Raw genomic sequence first — 22258 nt, forward strand, 5'->3', positions numbered from 1 at the left:
ACAAACTCGCTGAACTGAATTGTCAAGTGCTGTAAACAGGATTTATTCTACTGAAATGGTTTCCAATGACCTCAGGATTTATGCCAGACATAGATAAAGCCAGCAATGTAGTGAAGGTAATTCAGAGAAGTGGAGTTCGATTGGTTTTAATTTGGGCAACAGAGCCCTTCTCTTCCATCAAACAAAAGACAATCCACTCCTCAGTTGTTCCTGGAGGTGCCCAGAGGCACTAATATTTTTGCAGCTTGATTTTTAGCTTCTTTTCACCTCTTCTCCCCTCTGCTTTGAAGAACAATGTACTCTTAGCCTTGACTTTTAAACTTGCAACCCTCTTCTCTGGCCTCACACTAGAAATATTTTTATTAGAGTATATTTGGCAATGTCATAGTTTACAAACTTCATTTTGGTGGACTACAAGCTGAGCCCCAGCATGGCAGCTCCATGGCTCCATGCAGGCTCTGTGGAGCACAAGGATAGCTGGTCCCAGTTCACAGCAATCCTGAGTTTGAGACTACTCACAGAAGAGAGGAGCCTGCCAAGGAGATTTTATTGCTGGCTGGCTCTTTCCAGTGCCTTCCATTGCTCAAGACTGAAGAGCTGGATGTGGGAGAAGGTCCTAGAGCAGATGGGATGGGGAAGAGGGGAAAAACTCTACCATGACCCTCTGGGCAGTCTTTGTCTCATCTCAGATCACTGTTTAGAGATTGAATCTTGCTATATATGTGAGTCAACACTGGGGTAAGAATGCATTTCTTTAGCTGTTTTTACAGTGTCTTATGGAAAAGAAGCCTGCTTTATCTCCTTTCTGTGATTGTGTTTAGGATGGTGAAGAAGCCTTTGTCATGAGAAGGACAAGTTTCCAGTTAAATAAAAAGTCAGGCCATACACCTAGCTCCTTCTCAGCTGGCTGTTGGGCTGTGCAGCAAGGTGCCAGGCAATGTTCTCTACTGTCTTGCTAATAAAAAAATGTGAGCCAGCTTCTGAGTGTCCCTGTTTTGATGAGCTGCTGCCCTAAACCCCTTCAGTTAACATCCACACCACCACCCCCAATTTTCTGGTGGAGATGTGGAATCTGATGAACCTCTGCATAAAAGCCTTAAGATCCAGGATGTAATGGTATCTTTTAGTGTGGTTTGTTGCAGACCACGTTAAATCACTGGAGGAAGCCCAGCTCTCTTTCTGATAGCACTCTCTTAAAGATTGTTGATTTTACTCTTGAATATGGTGACCAGAACTTCCTCAAAATTGTGGATGTGAGTGTGAGTCTTCTCCCATTGAAGTCAATCATCAAAAGATCTTCATTGCAATGAACACATCCAGAATGCCAGGTCAGAAAAGCCTTCCAGGCAAATGTTAACTCTATAGAAGTGATTTTGCCATGTCAGACTAGATAAGAGACCTGTTTTAAATCTGAATTTAGCCTCCTGGTTAGCAGGAATCTTCCAACAGTCAGTGGAGAGTGAGCATGTCCAGAGGGCAAATCATTGCATGTAGCAGTGAGGCCCTTGGTAAAACAGGATTAACTCTGCTGTGAAGATCTGGGTCACTGAGCACTGACTGGAGTGATTACACTATTGACTAGATGCCTACAGCTGCCTGTAGCTCACTCCAAATGTTTATTCTCCACCATATATGCTTAAGTACTTATAAAAAGCATTCAGCTTAATCAATCTACCTCTGTCAGAATGTGTCTATGTATAGTTTCAGTTCATATAGTGCTGAATTTAATGTAAAAGAACCCACATTACCCATTCTTTCCAAGCCTGCACCTTGATCACCTTCATTGTGGCAAATTTCCTAGGCAATAAATGCAAATAATAATACTGCTACTCCTGTTTACCTTTTCCTTACACCTTGCTCTCACTGCTCAGGTATTTTTCCCCTCATTGTTTGTTTGCTTTCTCATCTCTGCTGCTAGAAGGCTGTAAGCTCTTGCAAGGCAGTGCTGGCTGAGAGCATAGTGAAATCTCATCTCGGACATGCTCCTCTCAAAGACCTGTACTGCAGCGTCGCGGCTCTCCCTGGTGCTAGTGGGAGTCATGCACCTCTGCTCTTGCACGTTGATCTGAAAATACTGGAGCAGATTTAGTCTTTTGAGGCATGTTGTACTTCCCTCACTTCTTGGCTGATTTCCATTTCGGAACAATGTGCTAATTTTCGTGCGTTTAAGCCACTTGCTGTGGAGAGCAGCAGAACGAAGCAATTTCCTGCAGTTATTCCGTCATTTCCATTCCAGTCAGAGCTAGAAGTGGTGAATCTTGTTCAGCAAAAAAATGCAGATTGAAAATCAGCAACACATCTTGCAAATTTGTGTTGATTTTGCAAATAACTCAGGGGAAAGGAGAAAAAAAAGTTATCTCAGTGTACCCCAAGTCTTCCTGAACAATATCTCCTTTCTTATCAAACCTTATTAAATTACCTGAAGACCTGAATAGTTTCCTTTGCTCCAGGGATATCTTCTTTTTCAGCCTTGCTTTTTTATTCATCTGCTCTGCATGGGAGACTCATTATAGATCTATTGAAAGCTAAGGCTGTACCTGCATGATACAGCTCATTCTGCACAGGATACCCCAGCTACTGGAGAAGCCATACAGCTATAGTGAATCATAGACTGGTTTGTGTTGGAAGGCACCTTAAAGATTATCTAGTTCCAACCTCTCTGCCATGGGCAGGAACACCTCCTACTAGACCAGGCTGCTCGAGGCCCCATTCAACCTGACTTTGGAAACTTCCAGGCTTGGAGCCTCCATAGCTTCTCTGTGCAACTTGTTCCAGTACCTTACCACCTTTATGGGGAAGAATTTCTTCCTAATGCCTAATCTAGTGATGCCATTGTCTCCTGTCTATATCATCTGGGTTGGCAGGAAAGCTTTGTTGCTGGAAGATGTTATACTGCAAGACAAATTTACCATCTTCTGGTTACGATGAAGATCTTTGCCTCAGTAGTGCTGTAAGCTTCCCTGACATGGTCAACACAACTCAGAAAGGCTCAAGCTTTGTCCTGCAATGACTTCTACGAACAGGAAACCAACTCCCAAAGACATGCACTGATGAACACACACCCAGTGCCAGTTTGGGCACAACAAATATAATCCTGACACATCTGCCACTCTTTCTGAGGGAAAGGAGAAGTGCAGTGCAGGTTTAATGGATGGTGTTTCTAGCAGGCAAATCAAATGCTTCAAGCCTGCAGAAAAACCATTCTCATCCCCTCCTCAGAACTGAAATTTCTTGGTAGTCCTGGCTGAAGGAAAAATTACATGAAGGTATAGTTCTGGAAATATATCAAGAGGTAGGCTCCAAGGGAAAGATTCTTTAAGGTTATTTTTATTCTTATAATCAGATTCCTGAGGAAGGAGGAGAACCTCTCTGCGGGAGTATAGAGTTCTTACCAGCTAATTAAATGGAATCAATATCAGGAATGTTAAGTGACTACATTATGTTCTCCATTAATTGCTTTCCATTCATTTATCTGGAAGCTTCTTAAAAGAGCTGGTGATTGAAAGGACATCTCTTGAAAGCATAAGGATCTATTCTTGAAATGCATCCATTGTTAACAGTCCCATGTGACAGCCATCTAATTGTACCGTTGGTAGCACTGGGGTCTCATTTATCTTTCATTAGTAATGCCAAGGTTTAGTTACACTAGCTTCTATTTGTACTAGTCAATCTCTTTGGGGCTGGAATAATGTTCCCTCTCTAAAAAGCTCTTTCAGAGAGAAAAGTGCCATAAGGAAAATAAGAGGGCTCTGTTTTCTGGAGAAGCATTTATCACAGTCCTAAGGTCGGCACAAAGCTTACAAATCTCCCCAACCCTACCTTTAAGCCTTTCCAACAGGGCCCAGACTTCCAGGTGTGGGTTCCCTGTGCAGGGCTGTTTCCCTGTGTAGGACATTTCTGGAAGACATGCCTTGAAGAAAAGCCAGAAGCATATATGTACAAAAGTAGTACCTCTCCCATTTGTTCATTGTTTGGTTTTTTTCAGTCTCACCCCCCAAAAAACTTTATGGAAGTCACATGTCACTCTCTAAACATGAGCCAGCCAAAACCACTATGAGGTAAGAAGCTGGTTTGCAGTGAGCTTTGGTGGTGACCATGGCAAGCCTGTTGCCCAAGAATAAAAGTAAGAGAGGCACCATCTTGAGAAGGAAGCATTATCCTGTTTCCAGCATCTGAGCAGCCCCCATGCTGGCTGCATACTCTTCCCAGCCATCAGCTGGCAGCCAAGCAATGGATTTTCTCTTTCACTTTGCTAAGTGAGCACTGAGCTAAGGATGAGTGATAGTCCCCAGGGTACTTTCCTAGTAAAGATGTCCTCTGGTGCACTGCAGGCTTCAGAGAGCAAACCTTTGCTCATGCTTTGTGCAAGGCATTTCTGGAGTGTTTCTGATGGCTTGTCTCCTGTTTTGTTTTTGTTTTCTTTTAATTCTGTTTCTCTTTAGAGCTTTGTACTAGGATATACAGGATCCAGAAAAGATTAAGCACAGCATTTTTGTTTTGCCTCTCTTGGGATGGGGAGACAGGCCAGTAGCCTGCAGGCAGTTTTCCTTAAACATTGATTGAAACCTTTCAGCTTCAACAGCTCCACATGTGCTTGTGCTGATCCAGAAGTCCCAACCCATTTTCATAGATGGATAAATGAGGTGCCTGAGTGTCTGCATATGTGCTCAATTTATTGCAACCCACACTCTAATATAGTTTGAGCCACAGGCCCTTGTCCCATGCAAAAAAAATTGCAAAGCACTAATGCTCCTGAGATATTTAGCCTAGCTAGCTGGAGATGAAGTAGTGCTGAAGCAGACTTCATGCTGCAGGGCAGCCTGTCCAAGGCTCTGATATGTAAGTGCTGAGACATTATTTCAGAGATTTTACTCTGTGGAAGTTTATGGCTCCTGGGCAGCCTTCCCATCTACACTCTTGAAGTCCCAGTGCAATGTCATAGCTGTTGTGATTTTTCATCTCTAGAATGAAGGGTGTGACACAACCAGGGGATTTTTTTCCCATGTCAGGGGTGGTTTAGAGTGATTTAGTGTGTAATACATTAGCAGCAGCTCCCATTAACCAAGGAAGTTGCACGTGCTGGGTTTCACCAAATGTCATGGGCTGATCACTGGCTTGTTTCTGTTGTTAACAATTATGTTTGCCACTATTATTTGCCTGCATACACCACCCAGACTCACTGAGGGCTGTGCATCCTCCTTGCCCAACCACACCACCCTCCTACTTCTCTTCATCTCACATGGCTGTTTTCTTCCCAAGCTTTGGTCCTAGGCCTTCATGTGGATGCCTGCCACAAGAGCATGCAGCAGCTTGCTGCTCTACAGATCTTGCTTGGGCCTTTGTGCTGGGCTGGTTAACACCAAGCAGCTCCATGGTACTCAGTCTAGTACAAAGAGAGGACAAAAGGGAGCTCTTTCCCAGAGTATAGTTTGGACAGTCAAGGAGATGTGGCACTGCATGCGGGGTGGGGGTTGAAGACGCTGTGGTGAACTTGAGTCATCTGCCAGATGTGTGAAGCTGGCATCAGCTTTGAAAAAAATCTAGGCATAAAGTGCTTCTATTAACCTTCCTTAGCTTCCTGAATGGTGCCAAGGGGAAAGGAGACTTATTTGGCTTTTTGAAATGAGGCAGATTCTGAAAACGAGAAGGGTTGTTGTGTGGGTTCGTGGGTTTGTCTTGTTTGTTTGTTTGTTTTCTGTAGAAGATTCAAAGAGTATTTCCTGCTTTGGAAACCCAGAAGTTGACTCTCTTTAGTGAAGAATGGTAAAGGGAAGACATGGGGAAGATAAGCAACACTGGGTTGCCAAGAAAATTTCTGGTCTGCTCACTCTGTAAGCGTTCCTTCAGAAACTAGCTCTGAAACGAGTCATGGATCTTGGTGCTCTCAACTTACAGGGCCGTTTAAATGCTGAACAATTATCTCTTGGGCTACCCATGATGATGTTGGTATGAATTAGTGTGCTGTGCTTTGTTTTGCAGCAGATAAAAAGTAATGAAATGATCCTTTTACTTTTGTTTTTTTGGTTGCTTTTTGTTTGTTTGTGGTGTTTTTTTTCTTTCTTTTTTTAATGTGGATTTCCTAGATGTTGCTCCAGTACTTGTGAGTTCAGAAGCTGATGTGTGTTTCTTCACTGAAATCAGCCATGTTAAGGCATAATCTGCCTCAGGATGGGATGTTATCTGGTCTCAGCTCCACTTCAGTGAGAGTATTACACATGTTGAACCCTTTTGCTGAATCGTGGTGTTTATGATGTAGACATGCCACATCCGCTCTGGTGCTGTGCAGTAATGAGAGTCTAAGAATAGCTGGTCAGCCTGAATAACTCCTAGCAATTACCAGCTGCTGGGTTTATCTGTGGAATCAGTTCATGCCGTTCATTAAGTGCCTTCTCATGTTATGCACAAAATTTGCTGCATTTTAGCTTTTGCCCCAAGAATTTGGGGTGTTGTTTGGCCACTGGCTCCTGCAGAGTCATTGTCAGCTGATGGGCACCAGAGTAGGAAATGGCTGGAAAGACAAATTCTCTTTGTCATAACACAGCATGGTGTAATTTCTTGGTAAAAGATAACATCACGTGTTCTAATAACTCCTTGGCAGTAGCAACTTACCTTCTACCCTGGAGTATCTGATTGTGAACTCTTACACCTCTGTTATGCCAGTTTTAAGAGCCTTAGCAGACTTTTGATTCAGGCACCAATGCAGCAGTGTGATTAAATACACATTGATTTCAATCAGGATGAAGGCTGTACTTAAAGGTAATTATGTAGTTAAATATGCTGCTGAAGATGACTTTTCCACTGATTTATGCAAGGGGAAAATCAAGCCCAGACATACATATGAAATAAGGCAGGTATCTTTTCCTTTCAAAATACCACGTCCTATCTCCTCCTTTCCCATGTCACTGTACCAGAAGACTCTCTTTTTTGTGGTTGTTGTTGTTGGTTGGTTTGGTTTTGATTTCCATAATTTTGACAGTGTTGTTCTATGCAGCTATGCTGATGTCCTCAGGAAGCACATAGAGATCTGTACTCTGCTCTGGACCCATGGGGTACATACAGACACACAGGGAATTTTCTCCTTTATTTTCGACCTTGGCAGCGCACTTAGCAACTCTTAACGAATCACAGAATCAACCAGGTTGGAAGAGACCTCAAGATCATCAAGTCTAACCCTATCTAATCAGCTAGACCATGGCACTAAGTGCCTCATCCAGTCTCTTCTTAAACATCTCCAGGGATGTTGACCCCACCACCTCCCTGGGCAGCCCATTCCAATGACCAATCTCTCTTTCTGTGGAGAACTTTTTTCTAAGAGCAAGCCTAAACTTCCTCTTGCACAGCTTGAGACTGTGTCCTCTTGTTCTATTGCTGGTTGCATAGGCAAAGAGCTCAGCCTGTAGCTGCTGCAGAGAAGAAATTAAGGGAATCAAAAGTGCAGCTATTCTTTGCTCTTCTTTTCTTTCTAAGCACGATTCATGGGTTACATTAGCATCCTTCCACCAGAAGGGCATGGATCATTAATGCACCAGTCCAGAGGAGACGTGAGTAGTAGCTTTTTGCTTTGATTATGTTGTGTTGCATACTGCCAGCCTTGTTAGTGGCTCTTGTCTGTGCAGCACTCCCCATTTACAGCTAGTACATTCTCCAGGCTCCAATGTGTCCTGCCTCATACACCCTCCTTCACAGAGAAACCCTAACACTGCAGGGAAATGTGCACAGGTGAAAGCAGGCAGCACTGGGCCAGCACACAGAGAGGGTTATGCAGCTCACAGTAGCTTATTGACATACTACTGCAGGTCACAGAAATGTAATTGTTTGTGCTGTGCCTTTGGGCATGGAACTCACTATCTGGGTCAGTATTGCAGTACTGCTGGCTGCCATGGGTGGAGAAAATGCCCTGCTCCTGGCTCACCTTTTGTTCAGGCCAGACAAAAACATGCTGGGTGTCAGACTTGAAGAGCAGCAGGTTTAAAATACTATTTTTTTCCCCACTGTGTGATCTGTTTGCAAAACAGTAGCTGCACAGGACATGAAGGGCCCACGGTGTCTGTTCTGATGTGTATAGGTTAATAAACAGGCCAGGGACAGGCAGAGTGAACATGCCAAAAAGTCTCAGATAAATCCTGATGGAGCACATTGTGATCAAATGGAACTTTGCATGAGACAGTGTGTATATAGGAAAATCAGATGTTTCTACTTGTCTGAGTGGCAGTAAATTTGCACCAAGTCAGGGGCTATATCTGCATGAGAACTCAAGATCAGACCTCTTTGTGCTAGCATAGCCTGCTCATCTTCCCAGCATCTTCCCCTGGGAGTGAACCAAGCAGTGTCTTCCCCCTGTGACTGGGGGAGCCTGTGTGCCTCTGTGCTCTGCAGCTGGGGTTGCATGAGAGCAGGAATTGCAGCCCAGCCCTTTAAAGTGCTGCTGGCCCAGCAGCATGCCAGCATTATGGCCTGGCATCACACTACAACTGCAGCTCAAACTTGTTCCCAAGCAAAGATTAGATCACTCTCCACAAGAACAAAATGTTTTAATATCAACTTCCTCCTTCATCTTTACTGCTCTTCCAGAGAGGATCTAGCTGTTTGAGTGTGACTTTTTTCCACCCAGATAGCAATTTCAAGAAACCAAAACATGTGTTGGGAGAAGTTAAAGCTTACAGGTTTGTGGCCATCTGGGACTCATCTCCTGCCCAGTCTCCAGAGAGATCACACTTCCCAGGGTGCTGCATACAGGCAGTGGCAGTATACTTGGGCAGCACTTCTTGTGTGCTCACCATTCCCTGGGAGCTAGCTTCCAAATATCTCACTTGACTCCTACACGTAGGTAAAAACAGCTGCAAGAAAACTTAAGACTGGTTTAGTCTATTTTTGTCCCAGAAGGTGTCACTGAAGAGCTAGGAAAGGTGCAGATTCAGTAATAGTTTATCTGCAGCTTCCTGAAGTGGAGCCTGGAGAAGGCTGAAAGCAGTTTGGATCTCTGCAGCTACCTGGGGATGAAAGATCAGAGAATGAGCACCCTGAAATTTACAATGCTGTGTTATTCCTCAGCTAAGTCATCTTATGGTCTGGAACAGAACTAAATGATCCTTGGGAAGAGGTTTATGAGTTGGGAAGTGGGTTTTTCAGAACATATCTTTAAAGGAGTGTATTTACCTCCTTACTCTTCACCTCATACCTGTTGTGTCAACACTAAATTCTAAAGCATAACCATTGTGCTTCTTTGCAAAGTCTCTTTTGCCAAGTCTGGGTCTTTTGGCCTGTTGTTAAGCCTGAGGGGAAGAGCTGGGCCTCTCTCTGATTTCTTTGCTGTGATTTATTATGTGTTATCAACAGACACAGAACGAGCACAGAATGGGCAATAAGCCTCAAGGAGCTTGCACCATGAATTCAGCCAACATCAACAAGTTTCACAAGGCAAGCTGTGTGCCCTTCTCGCCATTTGGGAACGGTGCTTTGAGTTACTGTTTTAATAATCCTTCCTCCAGTTTTTTAGGTGTCTTATGGGACTTGATCTAACACATAAAGCAGAGATCAGCCTCTCTGATGGATATTGGAAATAAATTAATCATTAATATAGCCAGAAAACCCTCTCAAAAGGATTCTAAATACTCTGCAAGCCTCTGAACTACTGAAGACCAGGCTGTGATCTGATGTGGGGGTCAGATTATCCTGCACCAGCCTACTGCAGGTTATTTCCTTCCACCAGAAACATCTGCTACTGAGGCAGGATATTGGACTAGATTATTGCATCAGTATTGCCATTTCTGTGCTTTAAAGAGAGTCATTGGAGACTCTTCGGGGTCTTGGGTGATGGGTTGGACTTGATGATCTCTCGGGTCTTTTCCAATCTTATTGATTCTATGATTCTATCACTCTTCAAAAGCCAAACCAAATGAACAAAACCAAGCCAACCAACCAACCAACCAAAAAAACCCAGCTGATATGTGGAGCTATCCAGCTGGTGCTTGCTTACCTGCCAGGTCTCTGCTCTTCAGGATACTGATGCTGTAGATGTCCTTCTCTCTCAAATTCCCTTGAGAGAGACGTGCCCTCAGTGAGTGGATTTGTCTTGCCTATAGTTTAATACACCACAGCTTTGAGGCATGTTGTTATCTCTCTGAGGTGAAGAACAGAAGAGGGACAAAGCTATGCCAGGTTCATTTCTCCAAAGCACTTGCAAGGTCTGAAGGAATGTAGAATATACTCCCACATTGTCTAAAGTGTGTCTTGATTAAGGCTACATAAAAGTCATTAAAGTGGAAATCCAAATACTTCTCCTAACCTCTTCTGCACTGCTTGGCTCATACAGTGGCTGCAAGTACACTTAATACACAAAATATACAAGAAAAAAAAGTCGTTGTTTCAATAAAAAGAAAATAAGAGGTTACACAATGACATTCAGCTTAAAAGATGTGGTCACATTGAAGCAGTCCAGCAAGGGAGAGTTGCAGGTCTCAGTGCTGGAATTTTGCCATTTAATCTTTCCTCTGGCAGATTAGCACAGAGATTACACAGCCTCTGTGCATTGTTATCCACAGAAATCAAACCTGCAAGGGTTTGTTCACCCCTACTCTCCACTATTCATCCATTTGTTATTTCAGCCACTAATCTGCTGAGGATTTCAGCCTTTAGCTCAGGGTTATCAGAATGGCATTGAGTGGATAACATCTGTTTCAGCTTTCATCCATCTAGAGCACAAGCATTAATCACTAGAAATGGAGTGTGAAATGGAAAGAAGAGTTAAATGCACATTTGATTCTAAATACTCTCAGTGAAAATGTCTTTTGGGATCAGACCAGAGGGAGAGCTTTGCTGTGTTATAGCTGGGGCTGCTTACATGAAAAGCTGGTCACGTTATCTGGCAGAAATTCTGCTGCTTTCAGTTTGCTTTGAAGACACAATAAAACCTTGTCCTGTCTCTTTTAAAAGAAGTATTAAAAGCAACTAACACCAAAGCAGCCCATCTGTTTAGTTCTATTTGGTTGTGTGATTATCAGTGTGGTGCAAAATAGAGCTTCTCTTCCCAGCCTTTCTGTGCCCCAGTCACTATCTCTAGCCCTGAGCTGCTGCAGCCTCATGCTGCAAATGGATAGCTGTAGGCAGACTCTTACAGAGGCCAAGAAAATATAACAAGGACTAGAAACAGTCTTGGTGCAAGGACACAATGAGCTGACTTAATAGGCCTTTTCCATCCAAAGTTTCTAGATTTTCATAGATCTTGCTAAGATATGGTGAAACACTGATATTTTTTTGCTGGTCTGGCATGCCTCCTGGTAGCTGAACTCTATTTTTAAGTGACTAAGAACAATCAGCAGCCCAGCCTTCATGAGAGCAATTAGACATGGTATACTGTGAGACTGCTTAATTTTCTGTCTGAATTCAGTTACTATTGTGCAGGTAATTCTTTTTTACTGAGCTTCATCTGTCTCTGGTTTGCCTTTCCACTGCACTTCCTCTTTTTTTTCTGGTAAAGATTTGCCTTCCTGGCTAGAAATATGAGTCTGAAAAATCAGCACTGTTGGAAGGAATGCATGGTCAGTAAATCAGTGTTTATGTGGTGTCAAAGAGCTACTGCAGAGAGCTGTTCTCTTTCTTCACAGAGGTTTGTTAAGGTTCAAAAGATTCACTCCTGTAAGCAAACTATTGCAGAGTTAAGACCTACAGTTTGGGTGGCAAGTTGGGCTTGTAGCTGACCATGTGTACTTCTTTACAGCTGCATGGGGAATTTTTGCAGCACAATGGGCTGAATTTGCTCTGTTTTGTGAGGATTTATGTGAACTGGATAACCTTTCTACCCTGGAGAACCCATGGGTGTTGTGGTGGCTCTGGATATCTGGAAGTGAAAACCAGCTGTATTCAGACCTAGGCAGTGGCTTGTGTTTTGTATGTGTGCCCTTTTGTAGGGGTGATTTCCAGCTTTGCTTCTTACATCATGAAGTGCTCAGAAAACTGACAATAATTATTCCCTGAAATCCTCAGAGAAGGGTTCTCACAGAATTCCTCTAAAACCACAGAATAGATTTCATCCAGAGCAGTCAGTATTATCTACTTCTGTCATTTTAAACCTCCTTTTTCATCAGACAGTTAGCCGAGTTTGTCAAGGCATAATTTCTGTGCAGGGTAACAAATTCAGCAGATTACTTATCCCTCTTTCATGTATTGCTCCTCCTTCTTGTTGTACTTCTAGATGAAGTATTCTCAGCATCATGCTCTCTAGAGGTCTCTGAAGAAAACCATTGCAGATCATTAAAATCCACCGAAAAAGCCTTGCCCAACCATCAGTTAATGCTAGCGAGGTGGGGGACACTATAAGTGCCCTGTTTCCAGACCCTAAGAGGGCTATCTCTCTGGGAACAAGACAGAACTATGCTAACAAGAGTATTTGTTTCTCCAGCATTTGAAAGCAGAGCCCACTTCTAACCTTGTCCAGAAAAATGACTCAATTTGTTGCCCTCCCTGTGTCTTCCTTGCAGTTTTTCCTGTAGGTAGACTTCAATATATTCATCTTATGCATAGCAGCAGCCATGCTCTGTTCTTCAAGATCTGTATTCTGGGAAGTGTTTCTGCAGATCAGTGTCCTTTGATCCTTGTGTGCTTTGTTGAGAAGTAAAGTAGTTAATGTTGACTGGCATTACAGTTACAGTACTTGTCAGCTGACTTGGCATCCATTCAAGTGAAGGTGAACATCATGCAGCAGAGCAATCAATTCAGTGTCTCTTCAAACCTGGCTTATTAACTTGGGATAGTTATAATAGGGAAAGGGAGAGACTTTGAACCTCTGTAATTAAAGCAGCAGTAGTTCTCAGGAGGACACTTTTGTGCCTAAAATCAAGGCCTGCTCTTTTTACTTTATATTGCTGCATGAATTCTTTAAGCAGTGCTGACAAAATCCAGTCTGCACTTAAATCAGAATGTCCAGCCTGCTCTAACACAAAGCATTTAATTAGACCAACGTAACTAGGAAAAAGAAATCTGCATAGGCAAGCTGACAGGTATCTGCTCATATTCATGTTGTGTTTAGAATGGTCCCTGTCCCATTTTAACAGAACAGAATTTCTTTTTACAAGTGAGCTGATACTGTGCCAAGCAACTGCCAGATAATTGAATCCTGCTTTCTGGAGCCACTTACCTGTACTTTGAGTAAGAACTCAGAGCCTGCTTCTTCCTCAGACAGTACTCTCCTACCTTTCCCAGCCTCCCTCTAGCAAGCATACTGCTCCCATATCCAGCAAGCTTTTCTTTCTGTGGAGAGTGAAGTAAAAATTATAGCCAGCTCTTGGAGTTATGCTTTTAGAATTGTGCTGTTTAGGGTATATCTTACAGCCTTCTTTAAAAAAGGCATAGAAACACCTTCAATACTTTGTGTTGGTTTTGGTTGGTGTTTTTGTTTGTTTGTTTTCCTAGGCAGATGACAAAATAAACTCAGAAACAGACCAATTTGTGTCTGCTCTAAGGTAACTGTTCTTTGTAGCTCTTTTTAGTTTTGGAAGGTACTGTCTTCCATTCTAAAAACTCATTGGTGCTTTCAGAGACTCCTTGGGGATTTTTAAGGGACCATCTCATGAACCCACAGGAAAGAATAGAGAAGAACAAACCAGTGACTGTGTTTCTCTCTACACGTGATAAACTGCAATACAGAAATGACATAAAACATTGTTATTTATATCAGAATAGGAGCAGTTGCAGTCCTAGACATGGTAGGTAAGACATTCACTGACATCAAGAGTTTAAAATGTAAGTAAACATAGCCTGTGAGAAAAGCTCCATCCTGCAGATGAAGAACTGTGAGTGGGTAAAAGGTTTGCACAGAGAAATTCAGTAGCAGAGGCTAGAACTGGGACTTGGTCTGATGAGGATGTTCTTTTCTTCATCAGAGCCTCCTCTCTTTCCTTTAGGCTCTACCTATTTAGTATTCATCACACATGATAGCCTCCTAATTTTGTGAAAAGTAACATCTGTTCAGGGAGAATCTGTCTGTACATGTATTTTAAACTGCATATCTGAGAGAAGAAAACAGTTTTGTTCAAATATCCCTAAAATTTACCAACCTACTCAACATAATCTTGTGACCCACCATCAGAGCAATCTTCTTGGGTAAAGAAAAAAGCACATAGAATGATCTCCAACCCCCCTGCTGACATGGTATGGTATTTCTCCATTATGCTTTTGCTGCCTGATAATAAGCATTTCCCACCACTGGGACCTGGAATTATTCTGTATGCTGGTCTTCACTCTGGCTTTAACCAGCAGAGCCTTGTATCTATCTCACTGCTGATACAGACCTCCTATGAGCTTTGTGACTGAGTCCAGAAGTGCTGAATTTCATCTGGTTTCACTGCACTCTGTGAGGAACATAGAGTTTTGCTGCAGAACCACAAGTTGGCTGAAACACTTGATGAAAACAGGCTGAATTTTAAGGTTTTAATACAACCCCACCCAGAGGAAGCTTCATTTGGATTCTGCTGTGCTTAAAAAACCCTCTTTTGCCAAGGTTTACTTAAGGTGCTTTTGCAAAGTACCACAAAGTTAGCTCTCCATAGTCAAATGCAATTATTTGTCTCCCCCTGAGATCAGCTACAGAGAATATTTTATTCTATTCTTTATTCAACTCTCCCCTTTGTAGCCAGAGGTCTAATGGGAAGCAGGACAAGGATTAATTGCATGTCACAGAGTCCCAGAGGGTCTCTTGTTCTGAGCAGCAAGACTTTGATGGTCTTGAACTCTGGTTTCATTCAAATATGCCTGATCAACATTATTCCTTGAGTCTTACAGTCATGCAAAATAAATACAAATAACAACACTTTAGCATATTTTATGTATCTGTATATTTATGACAATTTCTTGGTCTCTATAACCACAGGCAGCATTTGTTGTTCTAAAACATGATATGTAGTTCAGATTGCCTTTTGAAAAATACATCTGTTCTTAGAAGTTGATCTTGCTTTTAATCCCTCTGTGTTTACCATGAGAGTTCAAAGTGGATGGCTGCCACCTGTAGCATGGTTCTTCTTCAGCACAGTAGCATAAACCCACCATGTGAGTGTCTGGCTGAAGGAAGCAGCCCTTGGCCCCACGACAAGGCTTGCACCCAGTAGGGGGCCTGGATGGAATGTAGGACTGTGGTGCTCTAGCTGCAGGTTCTGCTTCCAGTGGTGCCCAGTGCAGGCTACCTGCCCCTTTTGCCACACAGCCATGTTCCACAATATCCATTCCTAGGTTTGAAGTGGGGAGGAGCAGCCAACCCTCGCTGCCTAGTGAGAGAGAGTATGATAAAAGGGCTAAGTAAAGTGCTCCAGGGCTTATACAAACCTAAGGAGCTATTAACAGTCAGCTGACAAGTTACCCTAAAATCTGTCTCTTTGCATGCAGCAGTACTTTTCCCACCAGCCTCTCTTCTTTCAGTCAGCAGTCTGCTCATATCTCAGATGTGTCACTCTTGTTTTTTTCAGACAGATCAGCAGTGTGGTTTTGAGGTAAATCTCCCCATCATCTTTATTTACTGCTCTTTGATTCACAACCAGAGCACTCTTGGAGTACATGCACCTGGATTCCCTTTGAGTGAAACAGCATGGGAAGATGTACTCTAGGAGCACACACAATTCACTGTAGCTGCTGATGGATGCTGACTTGACGGGACCAGACTAAAGCTAGTCCAAAGCCAGCACTCTGAAATGCAAATAGGGTGAATGTTGCATCCTCAATACCAATCTCTTTACCCTACAGATGTGCTCTTGCTTGCTAAAGCAGCAGCAGCAGCATGAGAAAGCTGCACACCATAGCAAGCCTGATTTCAACGTGCGAGGGCATCGGGAGACATAATAAATGGCAGTGGAATGGTGAAGTTCATCAACCTGGCCATTAATAACCTTATTTACAAAATGAGGGAGCAAATATCTACAGTCATGTGTGGTCACCACCACGCTTCCCAAAGTTATTATTCCAAATACTCAAATAGCCTCACCTCCAGCCATCCCCTGTGAGACTGCCTTTGTGATTGGACCTCAGTAGAACAAAATCTAATCAGTGGGTCTGGGGTCAAGTCAAGTTCTCTGTGGCATAAAAGAAATAGATGTTTTGCTCTGGAACAACCTTTGTACGTTGCCCTTTTGGGCTCTGAGTCAGAATGTGGTCTTTGATAGTGTTAGGTCTGTTCTGGGAAAACAGATCTTTTCCTTTCAGTCTTCACTCTTTTGTGTTTTTCTTGCACAATTGTAATTTGTGATGTTCACTCTGAAGCAAAAGGAGGACAAAGATACTGGCATCCCTCTGTGCAGACAAACCAATAAGCCAGCTGCCCTTCAGCAGTAGCAGAAAATATTGCTGCATTTTCTCTTCCTGTTCTCCTCTAAGCCCCTGTGGCAAGTGCAGGTGTCCTGCTCATGGGAGGCATTCAGCAATAACAATCCCTAAAATGAATTGCAACAGTCAAGGGGCCTTTTTTGCTTGATTATGGATGGAGACAGAAGATGGATTTTGGAGAGCAAAGCAGGAAAGAAGCTGTGAGAGGCTCCATAATTTATCAGGGATGAGCTGGATGCAAGAATGAGTCAACAGTGAGGCAAAATAAAAGGGGTCAGGTATGAAAACAAACACATCCTGTAATGTTTGAAAGCAGCTGCAAGCTCAGGAATATGATATAATGTTATTACAAAGCTACTAATAGATTTGTGACTTTGTCCTGAATTCCAAATCAACAGCATTATGTTTGCTGTCAAGGACTGGATTCAGTCACCTGTAAGTCAGAATGCCTCTCTCTGGAGAGAGTGAAATAGTGAATGAAGTTGAACTAAGTTATGACTTCACATCTGCATGGATCCAGATCTGTCTATGGACAAAGTATCAATCAGTCAATAAATAAATAGATATGTGTAGAGAGATTAGTACTGCCTTATAACAAAATCTGTGTGTCATCATCTGAGTCTGATGATCAAATCTTTGAGAGAGAGGCATGTGTTTGTGTGTTTCTTCTCACTGTAATATTTCCCATATGACAGCAGCACTCAGGCAGATCAAACTTGTTGGTATCTGCTCCAAAGTTTATCTGGAGCAGGAAGAAAACTAAACTAAAAAAGCCTGCCTGTTTATAAAGATTGACTTTATATGGACATTTCCCATTAGCTGTAATCATTCTGAAAGATGTCAGCCATCCATACTGATGTGGATGTTCCAGCCTTATCCAGCCATGCAAAAAGTTCATCCACATCTATATTTGTATGCATGTAGGCATGTATTTACATACATGTGTATGGTTTTGTTTTATCCCTCAGAGCTTTGTATCTGCTAGCTTGCTTTGCAATTAGCTTGAAATATGACCAAGAACAAGGGCTATTGGAATGTTTTTGAATAGCAAATTGGTTTCATGTCATGTCTTATCAAGGGTTTTGAAATCTAGCCCAGATTTCTCTGGACATTTTGTCAGATCTTGGATATCTCGGCTGCTTTCCAGCCTGCTGCCTGCTGCAGAAGGAACCTTGCTCACCAGATCAGCTCAGCATGTTGAGCTGCCCTCTGAGAGGAGACTTGCAGTTAGTGACTAGCCAGACCTGCAGAAGCAAATCAGTGGTGACCAAACTCATTGATCTGTTTTTTGCACCGAAGCCATAGCAGCAACATTCATCTTAACCTGTTCTCTTAGAAGCTTAGAGGAAAATAAAACAGGTCCATGGTGCTTGATGTGAACAACCTTCAGATGAGTAATTAGAAATGAGGGCCTCAGGCAGTCACCACTAAACCTTGACTCCAGGTGTAACAAGTCCAAGGTGTGTGGAAGTACAGCCTTACCTCCCAGCATAGACCTTAGTCTAGGACTCCTGACCCCTTGAGAAAGAAGTTTATGTTAGCAAAGGTGCAGGGCAGAGAGGGTGAGATTTGCCCAAGAAGTCTTCCTTAATAGAAGATACCTAAAATCACCTCTCTGAAATGAGGTCTGGGTAGAAGTGGTTGAAATGTTACTCCTGAAAATCACCCTTGTGGTTAAGGCTGTAGAGAGCAGGGCACCACCCAAGGATATGACAGGTCCTATAGAGAAAACAAAGCAGGTAAGAACATGTGTGGTGTTACCGGCAGGTCTGCAGAAATGCCTCCAAAGCCTCTGCTACAACCTGTTCTGGAACACTCTTCCCTGAAAGCTCAAACCCTCTTTTACAGGAGCATTAGAGCTGTGAGCAGCTTGTGAGCCCTATGGAGGCTTAGCCCATGGGGTGGAAGTCCTAGCCAGATAACTTCTTTGCTGTGACCCAAAGCCCAAATGTGAACATTTGAAAATCCCTTGACCACAGAGTGTTGGGTAAAGCAAAATCTATTGACTGATTACTTGCTCCATCATCTCTAACACTGCTCCAGGCAGGGAGCATGGCACTAATATGGTCAACATCCATCATTCCCAGAAATGTCTCCTCAGCTGAACTCAAGGCAGCCCATAAGGACTACTGCAGGTAGAAAACAACACTGCAGAAAAGGAGATGAAATACAGAGCAGCGGGAGCTAAATAAGATCTTAGGATCGTGTTATCTGCCCCTCTCTGCAGCACACTGACAAGGAGGACAGGAGCTGCCCTGTGTTCCAGTACAGTGAATATATGAGCCAGGAAAAAAGTTCTTGTTAATGAAACACTCAGGAAAAAAACTACCTCTGTTAATAGAGGGAATCAAAAAACCCCCACCAGCCAGAGACATCATCTCAGCAGGGAACACACACTAAGAGACAGGAGCTGCTAAAGCAAACAGAAGCACAGTCTGCAGTATCAAAGCACAGTGGCATTCTGCTCCTTTTGGTGCTTGCCCACTGCCAGCTGCAAAGTCTTCACACTGCTGCTTTTCTGCTCTTCAGTGTGGTGTGAAACTCTTTGCAAAGCCGGTGCTCCCTGTATCTGTTAGCTGCCGTGCAGCCTCAACTTTCAGCAATCATCAGCTGCTGAAAATTTTCCTCTGCCTTTTACCACAAGAGGACTCCTATCTCTACTGGCTCTGAGGGAGCTGGCTGTGGTTTTTTCTAGCTCCCTCGGAGACCCGTTCTAAGCAAACTTACAATTAGGAACCTGATTTAGCAGCAGCTCTGTTTGTCAGCATGTAAAATGAGCAAACATGTTTAGCTGTGGACTTACTTTTTTGGAGCTCTAAGCAGACAGACTGCTATTTGTTCACGAGAAACTCCTGCTCTGCCCAGTGATGGCACTGGGACTGGGAAACACAAGCTGGTAAAACTGATCTTCTTCTTGTCATTAATTGTACACAGCTATGCTGAAACTTATGCCTAATGGTAAAGAACCATGTTTAATAACTCCTTTTCTAACTCATTTGCTTTAAAGCTTCCTGCTTCTTGCTGTGTGCCCCGAGCTTAAGGGCAAGTCTCTTGCAATGCTAACAACCATTCCTATGATCTCTGATTAATGTGGTTATGGCTGTAGAGACATTGTACTAATTATCGTGATAGGAGTATGATTGTTCTCCATTTCCATTTTAATAGAGGGCAATAAATACATCTGATGGCTTTTATGGTTTAATGACCTTTCTAGCCATAAATGGGAGCTTGTAGAACTATGTAGATACATTGGGAGACACAGGGAAGCATAAAATGCAGGTCTAATGGTGTTTGGATTTCACACAAGTGGTGTCTGATCTTTGCTGGGAGAAGAGGAGCTCAGCAGTCAGCAAAAGGTGAAGGATTCCTAATGCAGAGGAAAGCATTGCAATCATTTCCTAGGGTAAACGGCAGGCTGCTGACCTGAATGGTCTGAGTGATCTCCTTGTCTGCCTTTAGTACTGTTCTTAAGCAGCACTGATACTGTGGTGTTGCACGTGTCCTGTGGTTGTCATAAAAAGACAAAACATACTGGTTTTAAGTGTCATGACTGTTAAGCTCTCTGGGCTGCATTACTGGACTGTACGGGCTGGAGCAACACATCTGAATCACTCTGACTTTCACTCTCCCAGCACTGCAATTGCAGCATATTGTGCTTTGCTGGTTTTGGTACGCCTGCTTGTGACAGAATTCACACCAGTTTACAAGCCCTCTTAGAGTTATACTGCTGTGGTGTGAAAGGCAAGCATGGCACACACTGGCAAGTGTCCAAAGAGAATACCATTGCTGCAGACCCCCTAAAAGGGAGGATAGTTTCTTGCTAAGGAGAATTGAAGCCAGAAGGGACCTCAGCCCCACCTACTAGGTGCTTCCATCACAAAGCTTTTGTTGATGGGCTATGTCATACCTTGGGGACACTGATGAATATTAGCATTAAGCTAGAGAGCTCAGGTGATGTTAGCAGAGATCCTGGTGCACACAGCCAACTTCACCTCGAGTGCAGGGTTGGGTCATGAGTTCAGCCACCGTTAGGGTTTTACAGGTAGCTCAGGTAGGCCTGCATGAACTGCAGATGGCGTCTGCAAAGTAATCATCACCAGCAGAGCCCCAGCAGATGTGTTGTGTTCTGAATAGCTTTTTAACAGAACAGACACTAGAGGGCTGTGGAAAATAGTCTTTAAAAATACTGGTGATGGCATGGTTCAGTTTCCCCACTGTAGGTGATTTACAAGGGGGAGAATAGGTCCAGGTCCTGTCTTTGACAGGCAGGGAAGTGATGAATGGTGCTGCTCTTGTCTAACCCACAGAGGACCCATCTGGTGCAAGGTCTGAAGACACAGGAAATCCAATTTCAGGGCTCGCTGGACCATGTCAAAAATGTCATGGCTATGTGATGCAAGGCATCAGCCTCATCTACATTTTCTCAGATGGTCCAGTTTTGCTTTAAAACACCGACAATTTAACTGACAAGCCTTTTGCTGCATGGTGTATAGAATCAGCAACATAGAGTGGATTGGGTTGGATGGGACCTTAGAGATCAGTTACAGCTTCAATCCCCCTGCCACACCATCAGTAATGCCACATGTGCTGCCCTAGAGCACACAGGAAAGCATTTTTCTTTATCAGAGTCTCTAATTGTTTTGATGGGAATGTTTTTGGATGGTCAGTTTTTTATCAAGTGAGCTCTGTGTGACAATGTGGTAGTGAACAGACAAAATATTCATAATCATGGAATAGCTGCTTGAGAAGAAAATAATTTAGTGGGAAACTTAAGCCAAAATACCTTTTTAAAGGGTTTTTAAAAGGGTTTTAAATACTTTTAAAACAGAAGTCCTTGGGAAGTGGACAGTCCCACTGTGATTCATGTAGGGATGCTAGAAATCCTAGATCTCTGTACCAAAGTAGCTAAGGAGCCACTTCTGTTGCCATGGCTGGACAAAACCAGTCTGGATGCAGACAGCAGGATCAGTTCATGGTTTAATGGAACAGCCATTGAACCAGGCAAGGTGCTGGCAAACTACCTGGTTGCATTTGACAGAGCCGACCCGAAACCCAGAAGGGTGAAAGGTGCAGAGGGCACAGAGAGAAGCCTGGATCAGACAAGGCAAGAGGGAGAGGCAGTATAAGCTTGGATAAAGCTGCTTCTGCCTCCAATATGTGTGGGTCTGCTTGGCAGTACCCTGAGCCAGGATGACAAGAGGCCTTGCCTCATCTTCCTCCTGTCATCCCTGTGCAGTGCCCTGCCCCATTGCACAGTACAGACTTGCCCTCAGGGAAAAAAAAAATGGTGAGGATTAAGTCAAAGTCCCAACTGATTTACAGGCAGCTGGAATCCTGACAGCTCTCCTCAGCTTGCAGATGATGGCAGAACTCATTGCAAATACAGGTGAATTTTATTACCTGCTCTGCAAGTGACTCAGGGGCTCATTTGAGTGGGTGGCGTGGTAACTACTAAATAGCAGGGACAGGTTAGGCTGTCCTGCTTTGTACTAGAACTTCTAAGAAAGAGCATAGAGGTTGAGTTTTCTCTCCATGCTGTATTCCTAGCTAGGTATAGTTTGCATTGCTCTGTCCCACCAAGTGCACTAGGAGAAAATCAGTTACCACTACAAGCTAACATTAGGTACATGGCAATCAGTGATGTGGGGTGAAGTCTTGTAGTCCCTGGATGGATTGTAGTTGGTGAGAGAAATTATATCCTGGTCCAATTGAGCTTGCAGTTTTGGATGAATTCAGGAGTTTTCCTCTTAGATCTGGGAGACCATTCAATTAATGAGCTGTTGCTCCTTAGAGTTGGCAGCTGGCTTGATGGGTAGCATGAGCATCATTAGAGCTTATGGGTCTTTGTCTTGATTTAGAAGCTGTAGCACTACAGAGAAAAAGGATTTAGTTCCTGTTGTCAAGGGTGGGGTAGCAGAGCACTTCAGGCATCTGATTTCACACTTCTGGTTTCAGA

General features: G+C 43.3%; 1 protein-coding gene across 1 annotated transcript in view; it reads left to right on the top strand.

Moving 5' to 3' along the window:
* The window catches only part of OSBPL5 (oxysterol binding protein like 5), a 164034-nt gene that overhangs the window by 10972 nt on the left and 130804 nt on the right, over positions 1 to 22258 (top strand). The window lies entirely within an intron of this gene.

The sequence above is a fragment of the Dryobates pubescens genome, chromosome 22, assembly GCF_014839835.1.
Source record: "Dryobates pubescens isolate bDryPub1 chromosome 22, bDryPub1.pri, whole genome shotgun sequence".
Lineage (NCBI taxonomy): Eukaryota > Metazoa > Chordata > Aves > Piciformes > Picidae > Dryobates > Dryobates pubescens.